Source organism: Lemur catta, chromosome 2 (genome assembly GCF_020740605.2).
Source record: "Lemur catta isolate mLemCat1 chromosome 2, mLemCat1.pri, whole genome shotgun sequence".
NCBI lineage: Eukaryota > Metazoa > Chordata > Mammalia > Primates > Lemuridae > Lemur > Lemur catta.
In genome coordinates this window covers 83,815,201-83,833,787 of record NC_059129.1, presented here as the reverse complement: position 1 = coordinate 83,833,787, position 18,587 = coordinate 83,815,201, and the positions used below count along the sequence as shown (strand labels likewise).

The window sequence follows — 18,587 nt, the reverse complement described above, 5'->3', positions numbered from 1 at the left end:
ATTGAATTTTAGCTTGGCCAATAAATCCCTGCATGAGTGAAATAGGTTATTTACCTTCCTGTGTTTCACTTTCCACCTTCAAAATAATAACAGCAGCAATAGGGACACACTTATATGGCACTTACTGTGTGCCAGGTACTGTTCTCTGCACCTTTCACATATTAACTTGTTTAACCCTTCAAAAACTCTCTGAGGTAACTATTAGCATTATCTTCACTTTATAGGTAAGGAAGCTGACTGCGGAAAGGTCATGTAACTTTCCCTCAGTTACAGTGTGAGTGACAGAACCAGGATTCAGCTCCAGAATCTGTCTTGACCACAACTCACAAAGTTAAATCGTACCCTGTCTTAACCACAACTCATTTTCATCAATTGAGGGGGTCAGGTCTCTGAATTATTGAAGACCCTTTCAAAGACAAATGACATAAAACCTCTTAAATTGGCTTAAGCAAGAAAGGGAATTTATTTGCTTGTGAAACGTCAGTGTCAAGGTAGATCAGATGGACTCAGGAACTCAAACAATATAAACAAGGCTCTTCCAGCTCTTGGCTCTTCTCTCCCCAGTGTAAGTTTTTATCCTCAGGAGGCTCTCCCCTTATGTTGGGTCCCAGCAGTTTCAGACGTGTATCCTCAAATCTCCAAATACAGCATAGATCATGGCACCTACAAACTTCTGCACTGAGTCTCATTGATTTTGATTGGTCTGTTCTGAATCATGAGCCATCCCTGAACCAATCACAGTAGCTGGGAGAACAGGATGTTTGGATGGGCCTGGGTCACATGTCACTCTTGGAGCCAAGGGTGCATTCAGTTTGAGCTGAACCATATGGGCAGAAAATGACAGATGACCACCCCAATTAGATTGTTACTTCAGCAATTTCCAGTGCTAAAAGCCTATACCTTTCTGCCAATGGTGGGTGAGAAGAAATGGTAGGTAAGAGGGAAAAGAAGGCAACAGTGTGTATACAAATCCTTCTTACACATGGATTACTAAACCTCATTTCCCCCTACTGACTTGAAGGATTCCTTTGCTACAGAACTTTTACTAAGATAACTGGAATAATGAGGGACAAAGATTTATGTGAAAAGTTTCTTTTCATGCTATCATTTTATAGTATTAGAAACTGGCGACAACTTAAAAGTCTGCTGGTAATGATTGGTTAAATAAGTTATAGTATATCCATACAATAGAATACTATATACTTATTAGAAATGATGTTTTCAAAGAATGCTTAATTATATGTGAAGCTATTAAAGATATAATGTTAATTGGAAAAATCAGGATACAATAAAAATACATAGAATGCTCCTGATTTTATTGAAAAAGAAACATCTGTTTTCCACCTGTTAATAAATAAAGGCAAAGTATTGGGGCAGAAATATACCAAAGTGCCGATAGTGGCTATCTCTTACTGGTGGCAATATGAGTAATTTTAATTTTATCCTTTGTACTTTTCTGCATTTCCAAATTTTCTACAATAAATATGTAACATATTTATAAGCAGGAAAAAGTCCCCTCAGAGTGGCTGAATGGAGAATTTTAAACTTGTTTTGTACTTGCTAAATTTATGTCAATTTATAGTGTTATGTCAATTTATAGTGATAGAAGAAATGTAGATAACACAAGAATCAAACAAAAAGCACTCTTTGAGATAACCAAGCATTGGTGTTATTTGCCTACTTCAAAAGGCTGCTTTGTGAGTTCTCTCTTAAGTAACTGTAAGGCTTGATTATTTACTCAAAGAACATTTATACAGGTGTGCCCAATTCAAGAGCATTTGATATAATGTCAGAAAATGCAAACTAATAAGGATAATTATTTACATTATAAAATATTAATTATATCACATTATCACATGAATATTATAAAATTTTGCTAGATATATGAAAACTATGTGCATTTTAATTATGGCTCAGTTTCTAAAAATTCTATTTGCATGCCACTTTTCAGGGAAGCATATCTAATGTACCTAGCAAGATCAGATTAAACCATATAAAATTATTGTAAAAATTGGGAGTAGCTGTATTTGATACATACATTTAAAATATAACTGAGAGAAATCATATCTGTTTAGTTCAATTGTCAAGAAAAGACCAAGGAGCAGAAGCTGAAATATATAATCATCTTCATCATTGTCATTGTCATCATTATCATCATCTCATTTCTTTAGATTTCAGCATACTTTTATATATAGTATGTGTCACTTAACAAAGGGGATATGGCATCTTTAGGCAATGTCATTGTTGTGCAAACATCACAGAGTGTATTTACACAAGCCTAGATGGTGCTACACACCAAGGCTACGTGGTATATAGCCTATTGCTCCTAGGCTACAAACATATACAGCATGTAGCCTTACTGAATACTGTAGGCAACTGTAACACAACGATAAGTATTTGTGTATCTAAACATAGAAAAGGAACAGTAATAATACAGTATAAAAGATGTAAAATGGTACACTTGTATAGGGCACTTACCATAAATGGAGCTTAAAGCACTGGAAGTTGCTTTGGCTGAGTCAGAGAGTGAGTGATGAGTGAACGTGAAGGCCTAGGACGCTACTGTACTATACTATGGACTTTACGCTGTACTCTTAGGCTATATCATATTTATAAAAATATTTTTTCTTTCTTCAATAATAAATTAACCTTAGCTTACTGTAATTGTTTACTTTATAAACTGTTTATTTTCTTTAACTTTTTGAATCTCTGTAATAACACTTAGCTTAAAACACATTGTACAACTGTATAAAAATGTTTTCTTTCTTTATATCTTTATTCTGTAAGCTATTTGCTATTTATTTATTCACTTTTTAAACTCTTTTGTTAAAGAAAATACAAACACACACATTAGGCCTACACAGGCCTAGACTGTTAATCTTTCATCAGTCTTCCATCTCCACACCTTGTCCTACTGGACAAGAGCAACAACAGGCATGGAGCTGTCATCTCCTATGTTAACAAGGTCTTCTTTTGTTATACCTTCTGAAGGACCTGCCTTAGGTCATTTTACAGTTAACTTTTTTATTTTCATACATAGAAGGAGTACATTCTAAAATAATGATAAAATACTATACTATAGTAAATGTATAAACCAGTAACAGTCATTATCATTATCAAGTATTATGTACTGTACATAACTGTATGTGTTATACTTTTGTATAGCTGGCAGTGCAGGAGGTTTGTTTATACCAGCATCACCACAAACACATGAGTAATGTGTTGCCCTATGATGAAATTATATGGCTACAATGGCACTAGGCTATAGAATTTTTTTGGTTCCTTATAATCTATGGGACCACTGTCATATACGTGGTAGGTGTTAACCAAATCATCATTAATGTGGTGCATGACTGTATATTATCTCATTTTATCCTGATAAGTCTGTTATTATCATCAGTCTTATAAAAGAACTAAGGTATAAAACAGATAGATGGTTTTTCCAAAGTCACACATGGAACAAGGTAGAGAATTCAGATTTCTTAATCCTTGGTTTGCTGTTCTTATATCACTACCTGCAATGTGGATCTAGATTCCTAGCGTTAATAAAACTAATAAAATCTCGTTATTGTATGGAGCTTTATGTTTTAGAAATTCTTTGACATAGACTATCTAATTTCAACCTAAGAACATTACTATGAGACAATGAGACCACCAGGTGATAATGAACTGAGTCCTCATCATACAGCTTTTCATGTGTTATCATATTGTGGCAGGCAGTATCGGATGGTTCTCAATGATCTGGTTCCTCCTGGTGTTCATGCCATGTGTAATCCTGTTCCCTTGAGTTGAGTGTGGGCTGGAACTAGTGACTTGTCTCTAATGAGGAATACAGCAGAAGCAATGGGATGTCACTTCTGAGATTAGGTTATAAAAAGACTGTGGCTTCCATTTTGGGATCTTTGGATTGAAGCCCTTGCTCTGAGGAAAGCAAGCTGCAACATCTGGGTGAAGCAAGCTGTTTTGTTGGTAGCCCTATAGAGTGGTCCACGTGGCAGTGAACTGCTAACGTTTCCAGCCAATAGCCAGCCAGGATCTTAGGCTTGTCAACAGCCACAAGAGTGAGCTTGAAAGCCTTTCTTCCTCTGAGCCTTGTGCAGTCCTGGTTGACATTATATAACACTTTGATTGCAGCCTGTGACAGACCTGAGCCAGAGGACTCAGCTTAGCCATACCCAGATTCCCAACCCATAGAAACTGTGAGATAATAAATTTTCTTGTTTCAGACAATTAGGTTTTGGGGTAATTTATTATTCAGCAATAGATAACTAATATACATATTTAATCCTCGTAGCAGCCCTATGATATAGTACTATTATGCCAGCCTTATCTCACCAATGAGGAAATTGAGGTTTAGAGATGTGAAATAATTTTCCCCAAAGCAAGTAGTTAACAAGTGGCAGAGCTGGGTTATGAACCTGGCTTTCTGGACTCCAGGGCTTGGGCTTGAGCCCCATGCTGTGTTGCCCCCTAGGAGTATGATAGAAGATGCAGTTTGAGTTAACACAGGTGATAATGAATTCCAACAGCACACTTTGATTTGAGAAACTTCCCTAATAGAAGGCTAAGGTAGGCAGGGCAGATGTTATTGTCCCCATTGTAATAATGACAGACCATGAGGCTCAGTCAAGAGGGTGGGGCACTGATAGAGGCCCTCTGACCCTAGGTCTCTGTTCCATGCCCCTTCACCCTTAGAATCATTTTATTAAACAGGCAAAACATATACTACAAATACCACATATATTAATATAACAGTAATGTGTAGCAATCATAATAACAATAATATGTAACCCCCAATTATTAATTAAATGCATGCTAATGTTATTAATATGTATATCTGAGAAAAAGGCACTCAGTATACTTAATGCAATGTGAAAGATTATCCAAAAGCCAGTGGGACCTGGCTGGACACCTTTTTAGTGTAAAACTACAAATTGCCACAGATGTGCTGGAGGAAATTGCTCCATCTGCATCATAGGAGTGTTACCTCTGTCACCAAGCTGAAACTAATCAGGTCTTGTGAGCTTTGAGACTTTTGTTTCCTCTAAAGTAATTTTTCATCCCTTCTTGGCAAGGTGCTTCATTTATATGTAAGTCATCAAACCCTGGGGTAAGTACATTTTGATCCTCCAATGCCTTGGGCAAAAAGTAAGGCCTCAGGTGGCCTTAGAAACAGCCTTATTGTGTTGCAAAAAGGGTGAGGAGATTACATTACGTTACCAGTTTATAATCTATGAAATAAAATATGCTTGCCAATATGAAGGTATCTTATAAATGATTTACTTGATAATTACTAATTAAATGACATATTTAATACTTGAGTTTTTAGAACCTCTGTATAAAGAACTGAATGAGGCTCAGAAGGACAGAATGATCAGAAAGTTAAAACAGTTCAAATGGAAGCATAATAAAAGAGTAAATCCTGCTTCTTTCCCTGAATATTTACTTAAATTATGTTAAACTACATGGTTGAATAGTATTTATGGATTATTAAATGTCAAATACTTGTGCCAGGTGATAAAAATTTCCTTGAGTAGGGCAGAGTTCAATATTAAAATCTGCACTATGTAATAAAGTTAAACTTTAAGACGCAAGGTATTGAAGCATAAAATCCTTATTCACTCGTAATATAGGAAAGAATTAATTACAATGACACATTGTGTTGTCAGAAATCAGGGAAGGATAAATATTATTGAATTCAGAGGAATGAGTTTTGGGATGCAGAGTCCTTTTCTGCAGGGTCTTCTTCCTACATCTTCCCCAGATAGGTGAGTTTTCATTTCCCATTTTTCTTGGACTCTGACAGCATCTTTTTCATACCTTTCAAGAATGTTTTTTGCAATGTGCAAGCTTAATGTAAACCCCTACTATTACATTGCTGTTTGCCAGGCAAGCTATTGGCTTTTGTATATTTTGTACCTTAGTGAATTCTCACATTTTTTCTAATGGCATTTTTATTTATTCACTCGAGTTTTCCTACTGGGTAATTACATCATCTGTAAATAATAATACTGCTTTTTCCTGATCAATATTTATAACATTTCTGTCTCCTCCCTCCCTCCTTCCTTTCTTCCTTCCTTCCATTGCATAGAACATTCAGATGAATGTCAAATAATGGTGGTAATATCAGGCGGCCTTTTTGTATCCCTACAATGTTTCATCAATAACATGATGTTGTCTATGGTTTGAGAATGATATTCTTATTGTGAAAAACTGTTCTTTTCTATTTCTAGTTTACCAGAAGTTTTTTGAAAATTATGAATATATGTTGAATTTTATAAACTTTTAGTAAATTTTGAGATGACCATTGGCTCACTGACGTGATATTATTGCTCATTTTAAAAGGCAATTTGAGTTCTCCATAAAGAAAACTCCGGTAATAAAATATTTGCAACAAGACAGTAACATATTTTCTGGTTTATACATGACATGTCTATTGTGAGGACTAGTTCTGTGAGAGTAAGTTCTGTTATATGTTTTTCTGTTTCTTTAGCTGTAACAAACACGTCATGCTGAACCCTGTAGATCTGTGCCACCACAGGTGTGGTCTATAAACTAGCAGCATCAATTTCACCTGGAAGTTTGTTAGGAATGCAAATTATTGGCCTTACCACACCCTACTGATTAGAAGCTTTGCAGATGGGAGCCAGGAATCTGAGGTTTAACATGCTTTTAAGGTTATTCTCCTGCACACTAAGGTTCAAGAGGTATCACTATAGAGTATACAGAAATCATGTGACTCTCTGGGTGCACAGCAAGTGCAAATGGAACTCCAGAGTGACATAGTGGGAGCAGACCCTTCTCCTACATGTATAAGGGAAGGCTTTGTTGGTGGATTCAGAGTGTGGGGATTCAGTGGTTGGAGAAAGTAGCACCCAAGGGCATTTTTTGGGGGCGCGAGGCCATACTTGATCTGAGACAAAGTTTAGGAATTAAAAGAGAACAAATTCTTTTCAACAGGGTTCAGGGTAGTGGAATCAGCTTGGACTTATCTCCCTTCATTTTCTACAAGGCCAGCACCAGACACCTCACCTAAATTTAGACCAGGACTGTTTTTACAACTCTTCTCATAGGAATAATAATGAAGATAACAATTGTAATAATAGCTACCATTTCTTCACAGCCCATGCAGCACCACCCTTTCTTTACTCCTCTCAATAGCTCTATAAGGCAGGAGTTGTTCCCATTTTAGAGATGGGACAACTGAGGCATAGATGGGCCAAAGAACTTACTTGGAGTCATGATAAGAACAAAGTGAGGGGGTATCAAATTACCATTAAGAGAAAAGAACTGGAGAACTGGAATAAGAATGTTACAGAAAACCAACATGATGAAGGTCAAATAGCCAATGATATTTTCCTAAAACCTCATGTTTCTTTAATAATGATGCTTTTGCAGACACCAAAACTATTTCTGAAAGGAGGACAAAGTGAAGGAGAAAGTAAATTGCATCCAGGAACAAAGCTGGAATGGATGCAGAAAACAGTGTAAGACTGTAAATCTACCCTTGCTAGGTTATGAAAACTTTGTGGAGTGGCTCTTGGTAGGAACTCACTAAATATAGTTGTGGGAAAGCCAGAAGCAGCAGCCACAACATTGAAGGCAAAGGGAATGAATCATGAGGTCAGAGGCATCATCTTCAGCCAAGGGGCTGCTGTGTCTGATGTGACAGGAGTTTCCCCAATAGAGTCTGCTCTGAGAGGTTTCTCCGAGCTGACGGGTATCAGCCAGCTTCTTTTCAAAAATGCATTGCATAAAATCCCTTTGCAGGATACTATGTTATTGAGTTGCATAGGCAGAGATAGCAAAGGGAGGTTTATCATGAGCAGTTTTTCTGTTATATTTTGGTTGTCATGTATAGTCATAAATGAGCAGTTATAGTAAAATCTATGTCAGGCATTAAATACAGGTAATACCATAACACACACATACATACACACATACACAAACACACACACACAGTTTCATTATGATCATCTAAAAAGTTCCTACTGATGAAAGTTGGCAATAAATATACCCTCTTTACTTTCTTAAGAGAATTTTTTTTTTATCCAGGAGCCACATATGTTTATAGAGATTTTTGCCTCTCATCCACTTTGAGTGGTTCAAGAGACACATTTACTTGCCAAAATAGGAGGGTGGAAAGATTAAAGGCAAAATAGCATATTATTTACAATAATTTGTAAACTCTTCAGTGGCTTAGAAACTGGAGTATAATAGGTAAACACAAATCTCAGAGTTGGATGTAGTCTGGAAAGTTATCCAGTTTAATCCTCTATGGTCACGTCCATATTAAAAGAATGTCCTAAGATGGACACAGACATGCACTATGCCCTCATCACTCCTTTGAGAAAAGGCTTGTAGCCCCAGCTGCTGGGATTGCTGTCAGAATAGTCTTTGGCTCTCAGTCCCTTCACGAATGTCTTCAGCTGCAAAGAGTTGCCTTACCCAAGATTATGCCCTTCCTGGGGCAGGCCACATCCGGTGACTGAGGGAGGAAGGGGTTGGAAAGTCCCACCATTTTGGCCTATCTTGGGACAACTCTGATGGATCATTTTAGCTCAGAGCTCCTCCCCACGGGATCAGCAGAGAGTGTTATTGGGCCCATTTTGCAGCTCTACTTTTCCTTCTGCCTAATCCTGCTTCCTTCTTTTTCTTCCATGTGGTTCCCAAGGTCATTTCCTAAGAAACATCTTGCACACTAAACCCCATCTCGGGGTCTGTTTCTTGGAGGACCCAACCTGTCACATGCCTGCAAAGACATCACCTAATCACTTTCAAATGATGCGGAGTGCATAGCTCATGGGCAGTCTAATTGCATTTTTATGTACTGTTAGAAAGATCTTCCATAAAGTGCTGCAACCAGCCTCTCTGCACATGTTAAGTGGATCTGCCCTCTTGAACCACCCAGATCAAGACTAGCCCCTCCAAATTCTACTTCCTTTATACCCATTCGCTTGCCCTGAATTCTCTTTTGTAGTCTAAAGAGTAAAACAAAGTTTTAGCTGATTTCATCATCTCCTCCTTTTTTTTGTAATTGTGCTGCTAAAAGGAGACAAAATTGAAAGAAAAAGCAAATGATTCATAGGTCAATAGTTCAGGAAATATGGAGTAGTCATGTACCTTCTTAGTGGCTACCCATTTCCATTTGGGGTGGGGGTGGGGGGCTGTTGCAGGAGGAGGGGGTACAGTGGGAGCCAGGGGAGAAGAAAAGCAGAGCTTTGTAGCAGAAGCACAGATTTGGAGTCACCTTGGGCAATTCTTTTAACCATTCTGAGATCCAATAAATATGTTCTTTTCACTCTCCTATGTACTTGGTCTTGGTGATAGGAAACATTATCTATCAGGTTTAGAAACTTGGGAGTTGTTTTTCATTCCTTTACTCCTCACATCCATTTAATCCCAACATGTTATCATTTCCTTCTTTTCCTATAGCCCAAATTCATCTGGCTTCTGTTTCCCTCTCTCCATGTCTACTGATACTGCCTTGGTCCAGGCTCTCACCATGGCAATTGTTTCTGCCAGACCCACTCCTTTCTCCACATTGTAGCTGGAGTGCGCAGTCTCTAATACTAAACTAATGATCTTGGCTAACAGCTTAAAATACCATAACAAAGCATTGTTTATTATAACAAAACCCTGAAAACAACCCAAATGTTCATCAGTGGTAGAATGAATAATTAAACTGTGACATACTCATACAATATAATGCTATATAATAACAACGAAAAATAATAAGCCTCTAGCATTAGCATCCACATAAATAAATCTCATGAATAGAACATTGAACCAAATTATAAGATATCATCCTATATCATTTGCACATATATAAGCCTCAAAATAATTTATGATGTTGGAAGGCAGGCAGCGGTTACATTTAAGGAGGAGTGAAGTAATGACTGGTTGGGGACACGATAGGAATTTGCATAGTGGTGATGTTCCATTGCTTAGTGGTGGTTAGTCACATGGGTATATTCACTTTGAGAAAAGTCACTGAGCATAATGTGTATGATTTGTACACTTTTCTGAGTGTACATTATTTTTCACAAATATCTTTACAAATTCTATAATGATTCCCTGAAGGTAAAGTCCAAATTCATAGGATCCCCTCCCTGACCTGTACATACTTCTCAAACCTTCTCTTTAGTTATTCTATTTAGTTATTCAGAGTGAGTGTTCACTGCACTCACTCTGAATTTCTTACACTTCCCTGAAAAGCACAGCAACCCAGTTGGTTTGGTGACAAATACAATTTTTTAGTGAATGAATGGTGAGGCTGATAATCCTTACCTTGAACTGCTTTTGTGAGCATTAAATAAAAGAATATATGAGGCTATTAGCACAGTTTCCGAAACATAGCAGACAGTCAGGATATATTAACTCCTTCCTCCTTTTCTCCTCCTCACCAGTACAGATGAATGAATTTATAACTCTGAACATTATTACGATATTGTAGCTAAAGTCACTTTTTGGGAGGCATTTCCTATCAAATCTCACTATTTGGTGTTTACTCCAAAAAGACACTGTGGTTTGTCTTCAATTCCTCAGAATGCAAATTTGACACAAATTTAACTTTCTTGTGTAAGCTGTCCCAACAAAATACATACTTTAATATTCGAGTAAGATCCTTCCCAAATCTCTAGGAAATAATCACCACATGCCTATTATCTGATAAAGGAATAAAGATCAGCTGTATCTAAGGAAACACGTTCATGGGGTCTGGTTTTACTTTATTTGAGCATGTTAGGTAGATGGGGTCATTATTAATAGAAGGATCTGAGAGTTTTAGAATTGCAAGCTGCTGCTGCTGGTTGCTATTTCTCAAAATATTATCTTCTTGCTGTAAAAATGCTTTCCTTTTCATGCCAGATTTCATAAAGACCTTCCATCTGGTCAGTACTGATAACTAGAATCTTGAGATGCTCATTCTTATAATTTAAAATGATCCAGATGTAGAAGGATTAGGTTTTATAGCTTCTTCTAAAGGATTTTGTCTTTCTGATCCTACAACTGCATGTGTTGAGAACTGATCAACATGAGAGAACTCTAACAATGAACCTATTATAGCTGTGGTCCCCAACCCCTGGGCCGCAGACCGGTATTGGTCTGTGGACTATTAGGGACTGAGCCTCAGAGCTCCGTGCACCCCCCAAGACCCTGACCATGGAAAAATTGTCTTCTATGAAACCAGTCACTGGTACCAAAAATGTTGGGGACTTCTATACTGCTGTATTAAAATATTCCACTGGCTATATGTATTTTTCATTTGACATGTTTTAGGAGAATACAACCATGAAATAAAAGCACTGAAATCTATAAGGACAAGGACTATAGTGTACCACAGGTAATCTACAGTGAGTGAGACAAAATAATATAACTAAAAATGAAAAATAAAATTAGAATAAAACTGTATTAGGAACAGAGTTCTCAAGAATTTACCCATTTGTTGTGATCCAGGAATACACCAGTTGATTGAATGATCTCTATAAATTCTGTTTCTGTTTCTTAATCCACAAAATGTGGGAACAAATACCAAATTATGAAAAGTGGATGGGATATTGATGAAAGTCCTTTCATTCCCAGGAAGACAGACTTTGGCAAGTTTACTGACCTGGGCCCTAAGTTTTAGGGGCCATAACACTGGTTCTAGAAAATTACTGAGGGAGGAACAAACAAGTGAGAAGTTAATTACCCTGAGGAGCTGCTGCTCCATTCCCAAACCAAGTGATTCTCCCTTTTCTCTTCCAGGTTCACTCATCTGTCCCCTTCTCACTTATATAGCATACTCATCTTCAATGTTTCCCTACAGTTAATGTTCACATAGTTTCACACATATGGAAACGTGGTAGGTGGAGAAGAAAAGAGCATAAAGCATGAGATGCCAGACTCACCTCTGCGCTGCGATGGCCTTGATAACTTATGGTGTGAACAACAAGCTCCTATTTGGTAGAAATTCAGCTTTGTAGCAGCCTCAACCTTATTTTTTCATGTAAATAAGCCTGTAGAAATAAAGGGAAAGTGTCCTCATATTAAAATATTAGATTTAGGTCTTTTATTTTTAAAGGGTAATATAGAAATAAAATTCCAAGAAGGGCTATAAAAGAAACATGGAAAAAATGACCTGTGCGTAAAGGTGAGGTGTAGGGAATTGGACACTTCAGTAATGAGAAGATGACCCAAAAGTTCAGGGCCTGAGGCTTTTTGCAAAGGGATCTACTTTTCATTTGAAGCCTTGCTGTCTTGATGGCGATGGTGGTGGTGGTATGTTGTCCCCACCCAAACACTAGGAGGTGCTTGAGCCAGGTGGGAACAAGGTGCTATGAGTGATATATCTTACTTCCCTCTTCAGTAATAATCCCATCAAAGAGCAGGGAATGGGGATGTATTACAGTGTCACCTGGACTGGAGATGTGTCCTGGATTTTGTCTCTTCCTAGATATCACCTCTGAGCATCCCTGACTTTATCTTCCTCAAAAGAATGGAAATTTATTCACAAGATTGCTGCTGACCAGGCATCAATAAGGAGAAATGGGAAGCAAATATTTTGTACAGACACCAGAATGGCTAACCTAGGTGACATCAGGGTGAGTTGTAAGGGAGGCACCATTCCCGTGGGCAAGTATTGAGACATGAGCCATAGCCTCCAAGTACTTGGTCTGGGAATTTGCCCCGAGTAGTCACCATGGACAGTAGAAGAGGAGAGAATGAATATTTGAGTTTTCCATGTTTGTAATGTTGATTTCTGTAGAATTTAAAATTTGTCAGCTGGTGGATATACATTGTTAATTTGAATACTATTTATTATAAAATAATCTGTTAATCCTGGAAATCCTTATGAAAGGAACAATAGCCACCTAAAGGAATATTTACACATGCATATACCTGCAGACCAGAGTCTTGGCTGCATTTTTTAAAGCTCCTTTCCAGCTCTATCAGTAGAAGTCTCAATTTATACAGAGATCTGTAGCAATTCTTGGAGCTTCTGCAGCCCATATCAGGTGATGATGACATAACAGTTAAGTTCTATCAACAAGGATGAATCAGGATTTGAGTGAGTTTCTCTATAGAGCTTTCTTAGTGATGAAATACCTGGGCAGAAGTACTTCTCCCATCTCGATGCAGTAAAATGGTTAGTTGTGAGGTGCTATGCAATTTTAGAAATAAGCAACATACTTTGTTTTAAACAGGATACAGAAGCTGAGTTGAATCCCACTTAGGAGGTTTGCTTTATCATTACAGCTCCGTGGGCTGGAGGCTAAAGTTCTGAAGGGAGGGAAAAGGCGGGCAGGCATATTTTGTGCATTTGCTAAGTGGGCCTGAAACACCTCCACTTACTCATTTGTTGAAGACAGGGTCATCTCACTTAATTCAGCAGGAAAACAACTGCACCAGTAAGAGAAGAAAGGCTGGCTCATAATCTCCTCCTTGCATTTCAGAGGTATTTCAAATATGCTCCCCATGAAAGAGGCTGTGCAGGGAACCAGACTCAGGGACCTGGTTTGTCCCTCATGTGCAATGTTAAGTCAGGGAAGCCCTTGACTCGTAAGACCACCCTGGGTGTCTAAGGTTATGCACATTATGTCTGAATGTGAAACTGTGAAAAATATATATTCTGGAGCAATGTCAAGTTCAGACTAGGAGTACATACAGATTAGAGCTCAGGGGGAAAGTGTAAGAATAGTAAAAAGAGCCTGAATTATTTGGGAAAAGACACTGCTCCCCCAATCCTTGACCATATTTCTTCCTGTAGCCCCTCCCTCTCTGAGATCGGTGCAGGAGGCAGGGAAGGACAATCAGAAAGGTTAGGAAGAAGCACCCTGGGATGCTGGCACCCTCTGCCTCATCCTTCTTATTCAAGGACAAGCAAGCAGTGTCGGGTGGAATGCAAGGTCCTTTACAAAACTGGACACAGGCAGAAACGTACCAAAGTACACATATTTTGACAATGCAAAACCACGTATGATCTTGTGATAGGAGCTAGAACCACTTCCCTTAGCCTCAATTCCCTTTCATTTTCATGATATAGGGGGCAGCGCCTCATCTTGTAGTATAGGGTGGAAATAGCTTAAGACTAAACTTCCCATCTTAACTTGCACTTTCCAAGCTTTATTTTGTAATTTAAGAAATTGTGTCAGTCCCATCGCCTCCCCACCTGGGCATTTTGTTTATCAGGACTGAGCACATCATTATTTTCTAAGGGCTTGCAGCAACGGCGCAGTCCTTTCTAATGGAAGGTATTCAGTCAGTGTTGGCTTTGAAATCACCTCGTCCACCCGCGGTCCCCGGAGCACGCCATCTCCGCGTGATTTCTCCCCAAGTTTTTTCCCTCCTATCACCCCTTTCACATTCGTTTAATTTTTAAGCTGCCTCAAATCCTTTTGCAAGGAAGCAGGATAAAATGCTTAAATCACAGTTATACACCATGTCGACTCTCAGGTGCACGCATTTAGGGGACGGTGGGAACAAGAAATGCGCTCCGTACTAAGAAGTCCAGGGGGCGACCTTCACAGTCTCCCTCCCGCCACCCTGAGCCCCAACTCCCGCCGTCTTTGCGCCTCAAAGGTGGCAAAAATCTCCCAGCCGGAGCCTGAGCCCCTGGCCCTGGTGGGGCTGAGAGGGGAAGCCGAGGCCGCCCCCGGGAGGTGTGCGCCCCTCACCTTGTGGACGGTGCGTGCAGCCGAGTCGCACGCGGCGAGCTGAGGTGTCCCGCTGGCTCCAGAAGTCTCACTCGGAACCCGCTCCTTTTTCTCCCGAGCTTTCTCAAAACACCGCTGCTCGCAACACCGGGGTCCGAGGTACGCCGAACCCAGAGGCGCAGTCCCCTCCGGCGTCCTTGCCCGCGCCAGTGCCCCCGGGCGGCGGCGAGACGGAGCCGGGCAGCGCGGGTGGCGGGCGCCGCGCTTCGCCGCGTCTGGGCGCCGGGACTAGGAGAGCAGGCGAGAGGGAGAGCGCGGAAGAGGAGGAGCGGGAGCAGGGGCAGTCTGTGAAGGCAGCCGCGCAGGGTGCAGCCACCTGGGACGCCACCGAACGGAGAAGGGGGTGGCTGGGGTGAAACGATGAGCCGGGGTGCAAGGCAGGTGGTGGTGTGGAGGGGAACTGGGGGTCGGAGCACCGAGGTACTCCCGGTCTGGCTTAACCCGTGAAAGCAATTCTGGAGCTGATGGCGCCCGGAGGGCTCCCCGTTGCAAACACTAGAGGGCAGCGCTGTCCACGTTATAAATAAACCGGGCCTATGGGGCTGGAGGTGTGGAGAACTGACCCACCTCCAGAGCCCGGTGCAGGCCGCGGCCCAGGCGGAGAAGGGGACAAGTGATACGAGAGGCAGACCCCGGTCCCCTCTTCTGTGGCGAGCCTGAGCCGGGGCAGGAGAGGAGAGCGAGTAGCTGGTGGGTTCGGACGCTTTCTCTCAGCGGCTCCTCCAGGCAAACCCCCAGTTTTCCTCAAGGGGAAAATTAGAGTGAATATCCGCAGGGCGCGTTAAGGAGAGGAATGAGGAGAAAGAGGCGAGGGAGAAGTGAAGGAAAATTGGGGCGGAACGGGGGCAGAGAGGTGGGGAAAGCTGAGAAGAAAAGGAGATGGGGTAGGGGTGGGGTGGTTGGCGCTGAAAGAACCGCTGAAGCGGCCCTGCCCGTTTTTCTGGAGGTGACTCTCCTCGAGGGGCCGTTTCAGGTTGGCAGAGGGCTTTGCGCACCTCCTAGCGGTCCGGGAGCTATTCTGTCTGCCGTTCTGCGCCAGGCCCGAGAGGGTCAGCTGGGGGGGACTTTGCAGAAACCTGGCACTGCCGAAGGACGATTCCTTAGGGCTGGTTGGTTACTTCCTGTGGAGAACTTGGGCGATTCTGAAACCCTGAAGGTTTACGTAGATTGAGTCCCTGACACTGTGGGAAAAAAAATCACATTATTTGAACTAGCTGTAAAATGAACTAGAAAATCTTATGGAGGCCGGGCGCGGTGGCTCAGGCCTGTAATCTAGCACTCTGGGAGGCCGAGGCGGGAGGATCGTTTGAACTCAGGAGTTCGAGACCAGCCTGAGCAAGAGCGAGACCCCGTCTCTACTAAAAAAATAGAAAGGAAATTAGCTGGACAACTAAAAATATATAGAAAAAATTAGCCGGGCATGGTGGCGCATGCCTGTAGTCCCAGCTACTAGGGAGGCTGAGGCAGAAGGATCGCTTGAGCCCAGGAGTTTGAGGTTGCTGTGAGCGAGGCTGACGCCACGGCACTCACTCTAGCCCAGGCAACAAAGTGAGACTCGGTCTCAAAAAAAAAAAAAAAAAAAAAAAAAAAAATCTTATGGAGACAATCTGATCTGTAGACAGACTGATACACGATCTTAGACTTGAAAGGACTTGGAACCCATGCAGACAACCTGCGTAGCTCCCCAAACGCCTGCCTCACATTTGCCTTTCTTGTTTGTGGCCTTTTGGCTGACTTGAGAAAGCATTTTTAATTTTTTTTTTTTTTTTCAGTCTGGCAACTCTAAACCAAATGAAGTTCTCTTCAATTCAAAAAGCAAGCCTGTGTGCACTTCTTGCCTTCTGGAGTGCCTCTTAAGACCAGCAAGGCTGAGCGATGGGTGTGAGAGGAAGTTCGCTGAACAAGAGAAAGGAAGGTTGGTAAACTACAGTCTTGAATTGTGATTTGCCACTGTTAACTCCACTAAACTAAGAGAATAGGCTTAAGTAGACATCTTGACATGTATTTGATGATAAAGGTGTTACGTAAAAATAAACAACAAGAATCATTCCTCATTTTTAAAAAGAATGTTACAGGACTGAAGTTTTTTTAGACACCCAAAAGAGTCAGTAAGGACTTTGTCCTACTCTGGCAATTTTAGAGTTCTTCTGAAAGGTAAAGGAAATTTGAGTTCATTTTGTTCTTTTTAAATTTTTTTTTTTAATTGGCTCACCTGTTCTTTGATTATTACAATGTAAGCAACTATGAAAATATACAGTTGAAACTATCCTGAACTTAGGTCAGAATACCCCTGTTTTGGCAGATTTCAGCTTCATGAGGTTCCTGGTTATGCTCAAGCTATTAATTAACTTCTGGGATATATTTCACTAGTTTTAATAAAAGTCAACGCTTTCTTAATCAAGAGGTAATAATTCAATTTGTGGATTATTCACTTGAATTTCCAATAGGCTCTATAGTGCTTTAAGATTGCAGCTATATGTAAATCACATCTGCATTTCATAATGGAGAATTCCTTTTCAGTTAAAAAACTATCTATAAGGATTAAGTGGAGCTCTGGGCACTTGGCACAACAAATTCATCAACTTGCAGTGGGAACTCAAAAGTAATTATGAAGAAATTAATTTATCAAATCCACTCATTCATTCAAAAAATGTTGATAAACACCTTTCATGTTCCAGGCATGAGCCATCTTCTAAGAATAAAATAAAGAAGGTACAGTTTATTCTTTCATAGTCCAGTGGAAAGACTGATTCATAAACTAGTAAATCCATTCCAGAGTAATAGTTGGCAGAAGAGGGAAGTACTGGGTGCTTTGGGAGGACAGAGGGCAATCTAATCCAGCCGCTAGGATCAGGGAGAAGGAGCCAGGGCTGGTGGTGGCAGTAGTGTGTGTATAAGAGGAGGGGTGGTTGGTAGTGGGAAGAATGATGATCACTCCATCCCCAAGACAATTCTAATTACATTTGTTAATTTTCCACTTGGCTGCTGGAACCTCACTTTAATATATGAGGAAGCAAACATGCATATGCTACATTTTCCTGCTAGAAGCTGGGAAAGTTTCAAGAGGCAGGGACTATATATGACTTATTTATCATACCAGTGCGGAGAAGAGTCATGATCCTGGTTGACATTGTTTGTAGTTTCTTACCTCCACCATGGAAGTGGGAATAAAGTGGGAGGGGAAGGAGTTCTGATGGGGAAGTAGCTCACATTTATTGAGCTCTTCATACATTATCCCACCAAGTAATTTCCACAACCCTATGACATAGTTCTTATCCCATTCCACTGTTGATTTCAAAGACTGAGCTTTATATTACATTCTATGTCTGTGGTGTGACAAAAGTCCAGAGGAGGAGTATGGAATGTCTACAAGTAGTTTCTCCATGTATCAGCTTTCGGTAAGTTATGCTGTGGTAACCAAGAACAACCCCCAATCTCAATGGCTTCTATAGTAAAGGTTCCTGTCTCACCCACAGTACATATTAGCTATGGATTGGCTGCAGCTCCACTCCACATGTTTATTCTGGCACCCAGGCTGATGGAGCCAGGCTGTTCTCAGGGTAGAAGGAAGAGAAAGGGAGAAACAGCACAATGTTTCTTAAAGTTTCTTCTTAATTATAGGATAAACCACTCTGCTCGCGTTCCACTGGCTAAACCAAGTCTTATGGCTGAGCCTAATGTCAACTCAATAAAAAGCAGGCTTCCTCCACTGAGAGGAATTCCTAGGGAGGAGCTCTGTAGAGCTGGGTCTGAGAGTGACAAAATATTGTGAACAGATTATACAACTGACAACAGTTTCCAGCACTGCTTTTATTTTGAAAAAATTTAAATTTTTTCATTATTATGGGTATGTAATAGTTGTATATATTTATAGGGTACATGTGATGTTTT

General features: G+C 40.5%; 1 protein-coding gene across 1 annotated transcript in view; it reads right to left on the bottom strand.

The window, feature by feature from the left end:
- The window catches only part of HTR1E (5-hydroxytryptamine receptor 1E), a 68,952-nt gene extending 54,026 nt beyond the window's left edge, over positions 1-14,926 (bottom strand). The window contains exon 1 of the mRNA XM_045542273.1: positions 14,658-14,926. The gene's annotated coding sequence lies outside the window, so the exon portion shown is untranslated. The remainder of the gene's footprint in view (positions 1-14,657) is intronic.
- Positions 14,927-18,587: the final 3,661 nt, after the last annotated feature.